The sequence below is a fragment of the Elephas maximus genome, chromosome 24 (assembly GCF_024166365.1).
Source record: "Elephas maximus indicus isolate mEleMax1 chromosome 24, mEleMax1 primary haplotype, whole genome shotgun sequence".
NCBI classification, from domain to species: domain Eukaryota; kingdom Metazoa; phylum Chordata; class Mammalia; order Proboscidea; family Elephantidae; genus Elephas; species Elephas maximus.
The window spans coordinates 17,693,120-17,702,418 of NC_064842.1; the positions used below are offsets into that span (position 1 = coordinate 17,693,120).

At 37.5% G+C, this 9,299-nt stretch overlaps 1 protein-coding gene across 2 annotated transcripts in view; it reads left to right on the top strand.

The window, feature by feature from the left end:
• The window catches only part of SMYD3 (SET and MYND domain containing 3), a 799,439-nt gene that overhangs the window by 81,263 nt on the left and 708,877 nt on the right, over window positions 1–9,299 (top strand). The gene's annotated exons all lie outside the window — the stretch shown is intronic.

Here is a 9,299-nt window from a genome sequence, read left to right on the forward strand (position 1 = left end):
TTATGGAAGCAGACTGCCACATCTTTCTCCTGCAGAGAGTCTGGTGGATTTGAACCCTCAGCCTTTCAGTTAGCAACAGAGCACTTAACCACTGTGCCACCAGGGATCCTTATTAGGGAAGCTAAACAATGAAACTTTGCCTTGGTCCTAATCATAGAGATTCTGCTTTAATTAATCTGGGATGAGACCTAGCTTGGATATTTTAAAAACAAGGTGATAGTAATGGCAACTGGATTTGACAATCACTGTAATTCAGGAGAAGGAACCCTGGTGGTGCAATGGTTAAGCACTCTGCTGCTAACCAAAAGGTTGGCAGTTCAAACCCACCGGGTACTCCACTGGAGACAAGACCTGGGGATTGCTACCGTAAAAATTACAGCCTTGGAAATCCTATGGAGCAGTTCTCCTCTGTCATATAGGGTTGCTATGAGTTGGAACAACAACGTAATTCAAGAGAGAGGTTTTCCTGGAGATAGTCGAGTATGGGTGGTAGCTGGTGCCCTAGGCGTAGATCGGTTTGGGAAACAGGAGAATGAATAGAACCAGATAAAAACCGTAGGGAACACGAACGTTGTTGTAGGCAGCAAGCAGGTGCCAACAGAGGAGAACATGCAAACATAATCTTTAATTACATACTGTTTTCATTTAGGATTTTAATGCATAGTTTGCCTAATTTTTCTCTTCTGGCCCCAAGTGGATTGTGTATCAGGATATACCTTAAGTGCTGATTCACGTATGTATTGCTGATTGACAGATGCGATTGATAAAAGTTAATCCTTTGATCATTTGTGTAGAAAACCATGACCTTTAATTCTTCTCAGTACCAAATACCCGTATCTGCCTTCAAGTTTATTTAAAAGAAGGATGCATGAAAGTAACAATCGCCAAGAATCCATTTTATTTTCTGAATTCAAAGTCACCTGTCACTTTTGCTATAAATTCTTTGAGGCATGAAATAGCCTGCCAGTTGCCTATTGCTCTCAAAGTTAATGAATGGTTATCAGTTTATCATGGGTTATAACCTAGCTGCAAATTGTGAAGAAGGCATTCTGTCACTTCCTAGCATTTTTGCCTCAAGGCAGTATCTGCCTTTTCTACAGGATTTGGAGGTTCAGTATCCCTAAAAGCTTGAAATAGAGCGTGTTTCTTACTTGGAAATCTCTTAACATTTGGTAATATCTCAGTGAAATATTAGCTAGTTATATATTGCTTTGTGTAATAGGTTTTTACTTAAAAATTGTTTAAATAAAATTTCTTGATCTAGGAAGTCATATAGCTTTTACGTGGAACCATGTAGCAATGAAATTTTAGAGAGATTTAATTTTTATTTCCAATTCGCATTCCATTTCATTCTTACAAGTGTAGAGGTTTTCCAGCTCTTTAGCTTCTTGGTTAGGTAGTTAATGATTGAGAAAACATGACTTTTTCAAGGAACCTTACTTTTTAAAATAATGTGTATATATTTCCCTCCCCCCTCCCCACCCCCAACTTAGGCTTGTGTCTTATTCAATTTGGCATTTCAGGCACTGAGCACAGTGTAATTCAGTTAATGTTTGTTGAATTGAATTAAAAAAAAAAATTTTTTTTTTTTTTCTCACCTCACTTCCTCAGTTATAAGTTTGTAGTTTTGTATAGTGGGTGATTTTAGGGACGGGAGGACACCGATTAACCCTATGTGTGGCTTTTCTCCTAGCAGTATAGATAAGAGTAGTCTACACAGCTGAATGTTTATTTTTAGTTATAATCCTAGGAATTTCACTCCCACTTCTTTCATCATTGAAAAACCGCTCTCAGTATTTCTTCCAGCCTGGTTGCTTTATATAACAATTCTCAAGTTTTTTTTGTGTTTCATTTTGGCTCATTCATAAGAGCCTAGTACAGTGGCTTCTGTGTGTAGTAGTGGTTAGTTAATTAATTAGTAGATGTGCTTTAATGAAGTAGGAAAATAAATGTTACTGAGCTTTCTTGGAGGTTTTAATATGTTTTCAATAATCTCTCATCATTTGTTACCATTGCTAAAGATTATTTACCTGTGTATATTTTAAAAGCCTTCACGTCCTTTCAGCTCTTCAAAGTTGGAGGAAATAAAATTTTGTTCTGATTGACTATTTCTTGGGTTCTTACTAGAAAACCTCCCATTTTGCCTTACTAATTTTCATGTATTGCTTTGTGTCCGCTTCCTGTGTTTGTCTTCCCAACCTTAAAATAAGTACTTCTCTTGATGGAACCCTGTTGTGTATTTCATTATAACCGATGCACAGTTGTGCACATAGTAGGAACTCTGTAAATAATTGTTGCTTGGCTGACTGATGAGTCACAGGGTTAAGTGTGACAGTGAAAGCACCTTGTCCCCCAGTCTCAGTACATGCCACTTTCTTTATGGATGTGTATCTAACCCATAAAAATATTTCCTAGAGAGAATCTGAGCTTCCCTTGTTAACTCATTTCATAGTTGAATGATCCTTACTTTTCAGGGGGTATTTCTCTGCATATTTATTCAGGATTTCTCTCTTTGCAGTATGAACAGTTTCCTTACGTGGGACCTAATCTGAGCCAGCTGGTCTGAAGCAGCTGTCTTCATCTAGGTATAACTACTCAACTTTAGTCAAGACCTTTAACTGGGATAGGAGTCAATTAGAAGATCTATTTGTTCTCTCAAGGAGCCCTGGCGGATCTGGTTAAGCACCCTGCTGCTGACTGAAAAGTCAGCTGTTCAGACCCACCAGGTGCCTGGCGGGAGAAAGATATAGTGGTTCGCTTCCGTGAAGATTACAGCCTTGGAAGTGCTATGAAATCAAAGCAAACCTGTTGGCGTAGTGGTTAAGAGCTATGGCTGCTAACCAAAAGATCGGCAGTTCGAATCCACCAGGAGCTCCTTGGAAACCCTGTGGGGCAGTTCTACTCTGTCCGATAGGGCTGCTATGAGTCGGAGTCTACGCGATGGCAATGGGTGTATTCTTTCAAATTTTTCTCCCCTTGTACAGTGAGTTGGTGCTCCTTTAGTAGTTAAAATGTGGACTTTTGTATGAGTACAGTTGAGGTTTACTAGTACTTTGCAGAAAAGCTACTCTTTGTTGTGTCCATGATCTTGGGCTGGTAACATGAGGGATTAAGTTTGCTGAGGGTTGTTCTAAGAGATTGAGCATAAATGTTTTAATTGACAGAATATGATCTGCCCTCCATTATGCTCACCTGATGCATGTAGGTGGGGAGAAGGGTAGGTCTTTTGAGGATTGGTTTGCTTCCTACTCTGGCAACTGTGAAGCCATTTGAGCGAAGCCCACACCTTTTGAATAGCTCGTGTTCACTATGAACCAGCTATATTTTGCATACTTTGGACATGTTATCAAGAAGGACCAGTCCCTGGAGAAGGACATCATGCTTGGTAAAGTAGAGGGTCAGGGAAAAAGAGGGAGACCCTCGATGAGATGGATCGACACAGTAGCTGCAACAATGGGCTCAGGCATAAAAACAATTGTGAGGATAGCGCAGGTCCGGGCAGTGTTTCTTTCTCTTGTACATAGGGTCGCTATGAGTTGGAACTGACTCGATGGCACCTTACAACAGTAACAACAAAAATAATTGGCTCATTAAAAAAATTAGACAGACTTTATTTGTTATATATTACATGTTACTACAAAAAATATTAGGTAGAAAATAATCACCCATGATTTTCTGCCACCCAAACATATATGTCCTTTTAGACCTTTCTGTGAACACTCTTGCAAATATGTGCAAGTTTATAATTGGAATCCAACTGTAATCCAATTTATACATCTTGCATACTTTTCCTATTATTTCTTTTTACCAAGTTTAATAAAAAATAAGTCAAAAGAATCTTTCCTCTTCCCATTCTAGTTCCTTTCTTCTCAGATTACTGCTTTTAACAGTTTCTTGTGATTCCATCAGGATAAAACAGACTACATGTATATTCTTTTAAAAAAACTACACAAGTGAGATCATATAGTGTTGGGGAACTTTTCATATAAGCATATATATATCTCTATCAATTTCTTTTATCAGCTGCATAGTATTTTATTTTACTTCAATTAAATACTCCAGTTTACTATAGGCTACTTTTTGTTTTTTTGCTGTTATAGGCAGTGACACAGTGACCAATGGAATCACTATATTAATGAATGGGTACATTAATTTGATAGATATTACCAAAATGCTGTTGGAAAAAACTGTCCCAGTTTATACCAGTATACTAAGAACAAGGTACCTTCTATTTAAAATTTCTTTGTGTCCTCAGGAGAGTTGCAGAGTTTTACTCAAATAGGAAATGTATGTTTTAAGTTATTTTATATGTTTTTGTCACTAGCGTAAATGGCATCTTTTTCCATTATTTGTTTTCTAACTTTTTATGGTTTACAGATAGAAACACTATTTTTTTTAACATGATTTTGTAACCAACCACTGCACTAAATTCTTATTTCCAACATCATTTCAGTTTTTTGTTGCCCTGCATTTTCGATTCAGCCATATCTGCATATATGAATACCGCTCCCTCTTTTCCAGTATAGCGTTTCATATAGCACAGTGGTTAAGCAAAAGGACTGCTTGGATTTTAATCCCAGCTCTACTAACTTGCTTGCTGTGTGACTTTGGGGAAATTACTTATGTTCTCTGTGCATCAGTCTCTCCATTTGTAAAATGGGATAATAATAATATTTACCTCAGAGGATTGTTATGAGGATTGTATGAGCTAAATGAGCTAATATTTGTGAAGTGCTCATAACAGTGTCTGATACATAGTAAGCACCACAACAATGTTTGATTAAAAAAAATTCTTGCATTGGCCAGTAGTTTTAGATAAATGTTAATAATAATGGTGGCTGTTCTTCAGTGGTTCCAGACTTCAACAGAAATGCTTCTAATATTTTACTGTTAAAGTGTTTCAGTAATGTTCCAATGGAGCATTAGAAAGTTTTGGACTGATGGAAAAATTTCTTTCAATTACGTCAGGGAAATAGTCATTTATCACTATTTTTCTAAGGCCTAAAATTCAGGAATGGTATTAGAATTTTGTCCTTTGTTCAGCATCTACTGAGCATGGTCATTTAACCTTTATTTTTTAACCTATTTGTGTGATTTTCTGTATGAATGAATTTCATAATATTGAACTGTATTGGCATCACTGTGAGGAATACTTTGTGATGTAGCTTGTTGTTGTTAGTTGTCCTTGAGGGAGCGTCACCTCATGATGACCTTTGTTATAACAGAATGAAACGTTGCTAATACACTCCTCAGTTCTCTTTGGTGTTACTTAACTTATTGCGTTAATATTCGTAACTGGGACTTGCCAGTAATTTTTTAGTGCATTGTTTCTCAGTTTTGGTGTCAGGGTGATACTGTAAATATTTGACACCTTTCTTTCTCTAGACCCTAAACTTCTCTGGACCGTAGGGAAGTTTAAATTGTATTATCTATACTTTTAAAAGAATGTTAAGTTAGGAAAGGAAATTAGAGATTTAGTTTAGCTGTCTTAATTTTATAGTTGAGGAAACAGTGACTTGTTCGCAGCTGTTATGTGGCAGCTACTTAGGGGTAATGGATTGAGGTTTGCAGTGGAGGAGAGGAACTAACATTTATTGGGCATTTAGGCATTTTAAAGATAGTATCAGTGTTGATGTACTATTGAGGTGTGGGCTTGCTTATTAATATTTCAAGTCAGGTTAAAAAAAAGAAATCTATTAATTTTGAATGAATATTTTCCTGGAGACCATATCTGAATCTCCTTTTAATCCTAGAACTTACTCAAGCAGATATTTACTAAAAGCCTACATTATCTTGTTTACCTAGTGCTGCTATAAAAGAAATACCACAAGTGAATGGCTTTAACAAAGAGAAATTTATTCTCTCACAGTTTTTTTTCAGTCTAGTAGGCTACAAACCCAAATTCAGGGCATCAGCTCCAGGGAAAGGCTTTCTCTGTCAGCTCCGGAGGAAGGTCCATGTCATCAATCTTCCCTTGGCCTAGGAGCTTCTCTGTCAGGTCCAAAGGACATGCTGTGTTTCTGGCACTGATTTCTTGGTGGTATGAGGTCCCCATGTCTCTCTGCTCACTTCTCTTTTTTATATCTCAAAAAGACATTGGCTCAAGACACTATCTAATCTCGTAGATCTCATTAACATAACTGTCACTAATCTATCTCATTACATCATAGTGATAGGATTTACAACCAATAGGAATATCACATCAGGTGACAAAATGGTAGACAGTCCTACAATACTGGGAATCATGACCCAACCAAGTTGACCATATTTTGGGGGGGACACAATTCAATCCATGACGTACATTATTTAATATGTCACTCTCCTTGGCTCTGTGGATACAGTAGTGATCAAAACAGACACAACCTACCTGTGTCCTTATGGAACCTGGCATAGTTTCCAGAACCCAACAGGTGCCTGGTGAATGTTTGTGGTTGAGGCATGTTTGCTCATGGCCCATAAGCCCATTTGGAGTCTTTGTCTTTAAGGAGTCAGTTTCCAAATGTGGTAATATGCATTTATTTCCACTAGATGGTAGTAGAATCATGTACACTGAGCAGTTTGCATAGTAATTAAGTCACTAATTGTTTGCTTGTAAATATAGTTCTCCTCATTGTAAAATTTAAACCTGTTTATATTGATTCACTAGAATGTAATCATTAATCAACATAACTTTTAACATATCTTTTAGAATAATGGATCCCAATAAATAAAATTTCTCAAATTCATGAATTTTCGCCTTCCTTTGTTTTAATAATGAAAATTTATTGAGATCCGGCTACATGCTAAGCATTGTGCTGGTTGTTGGGGACTCAGAGTTGAATATGATTCCCTCTTTGTCTTTGAGATGTCACAATCCAGTGAGGAAGACCGACATGAAAGGAAACATATTACATACAATGGAATACACATGCCTTCAGTGTACCATTAGCTGAGTTTTGACAAAGCCCTATCAAGCTGTAGATCATTACCGTCTTAAGGTAGCCATTTTAAACAAAGGGTCACATGCAGGCTGAGTGAGCATTAGAAGCTGATTGAGAGAAGAGGGGAGATGATCACACCAAACATTCCCTGAGTGAGTAGCCTTGTGTCTTGACTTAATATTTATCAGCTCAAATTCAGTCTCTGTGAGTCCTATATGTACTTTAGTTTTGTCCATAAGATTTTACGTGTACTGATTTTGGTAGTTTTCTTTCATTTGTAGGCAAGACAGTAGAGCTTATACTAGAATACCCGTCCTTTACTTTCTAAAATGAGGGACTTGGCTTTATACTCCTAGTAATTTAAAAACGAACAAAAGGAAAAATAGCTCCCAAACTGATAGCAACAGGTTATTTAATTACAGGGCTAAAATGTTTCGAGGCAGGAAAACATGGCAAATCAAAGAACCAACTGGGTTGAGTACTTACTGTGTGCCAGTACTGTCTCTTGGTATTCATCATCTGTTCTGAAGTCAGCCCTAACCAGTGGTGCTCATTGTTCCCTCCACTGGCGATATCAGCAAAGAAACTAGTGTTCAAAGAGATTATGTAATTTGCTCAGAAGAGGGAATTTTAAGTTATGGAGCAAAAACTATACAAAAATAAAACAAGAATTTTATCACAGTAGATGTATTGGGGATGAGTATTTCTTGCTAAAGGATTAATTGCATAATATATGTTCAAAGTTTTATTTTCATGGGACTGTGACAGTTTGACTTTTGGGAAGGGAAGACTAGCTGGAGAGGAGAGGACCGTTTATTGAAGGTCTCTTTTCTCCCAATCTCTGTACGTAGGTTCTCAAAATGTGGCCTTAGGAGCAACAGCTCCAGTATCAAGTGGAGCTTTTTAGCAATGCACATTGTCAGATGTCGCCCTAGGCCTACTGAATCCGAAGCTCTGCTGATGGGGCCCAGCAGTTGATGTTTTAACAAGCTCTACAGGTGACTCTACGTGCATGCTACAGTAGAGAACCACCACTTTGTATCATGAAATTCTAATGACCACAAATCACGTTAGTCTATATCCCCACTTTATAAGTAAGAAATGTGAGATTCAGATTAGCAACTTGCTCTGGTAGGTACAGGAGGTGGTAGATGCAGGATGGAACCCAGGCCAGTCAGACTACAAAACCAACACTCAGGTGAATTTTACCTCAATTAAAAAAAAAAAAAAAGAACAAAACAAACCAGACACAACTGTATTAGTTTCTTAATGAAACTTGAGATCCTTAATTACTTCTGCAAAGACCCATTTTCCAAATAAAGCCACATCACAGTTTCTAGGGGCTAGGATGTGGACATATCTTTTTGAGAGCCATCATTCAACCCATTACAAAAACTATACATAGTCTTCAGCTGAAAAAAATCAATATTTGGTAAAAAAACATAATAAAAACTGTGTTTACACACTGAAACAAGCATCTGAGGATATTAGGGTCTATTCTCTGATCTTATTTTCTGCAACTACCCCATGGTTCACTTGACTTCAACCACACTGACTTCTTGGTCCTTAAACATGCAAGCCAGCTTCCAACTTGGACCCATTGCTTGGGCTCCTCACCCTCCAGATGCCGTAAGGTCTGCTCCCTCGAATGTCATCTTATTGGAATGGTTCTCTCTATTTAAGGTTTTTTTTTTTTTAATTTAGAATTGTTGTTGTTGGTTGTGGTCAAATCAGTTCCAACCCGTGGGGACCGCATGTGTGTAGAGTAGAACTGCTCCATAGGTTTTTCAAGGCTGTGACCTTCTGGAAGCAGATTGCCAGGTCTGTCTTCAGAGATACCTTTGTGTGGGTTCGAACCACCAACCTTTTGGCTAGAGGCTGAGTGTTTAACTCTCTCTGTCGGCCTGGTTTAAAATATCAGCTCTTCATCATTCTCTATCTCGTACCGTGCTTTAGTTTTCTTCTAAGCACTTACTACCATCTGACATATTACGTAGTTTTTTTTTGTCTATCTAGTGTTTGTCTCCATGAGCTGTAGCATAAGCCCCTTCAATATAGAGACTCTGTTGTTCATCGATATATCTCCAACACCTAGACAAGTGTCTGGCACATGGTAGGTGCTCAGTAAATAGGTTTGAATTAAATGAATGAGTGAATGTTTTTCTTCTGAGGAAAACTTACCTTTAAAAAAGGAGATGACTTTAGTCACATTGTATTAAAACCTAGGTTTTAAAAAACAGCAGATTAAAGAAGATTCTACTAGTAGAATTTGGGACAATTTGAGTATCAAAAAGGAATAATAATTCCAACTGTAACATTTTGAATAAAATTCTGTTTGTGCATAAAACCAAACAAAACCCATTGCTGTCGAGTTGATTC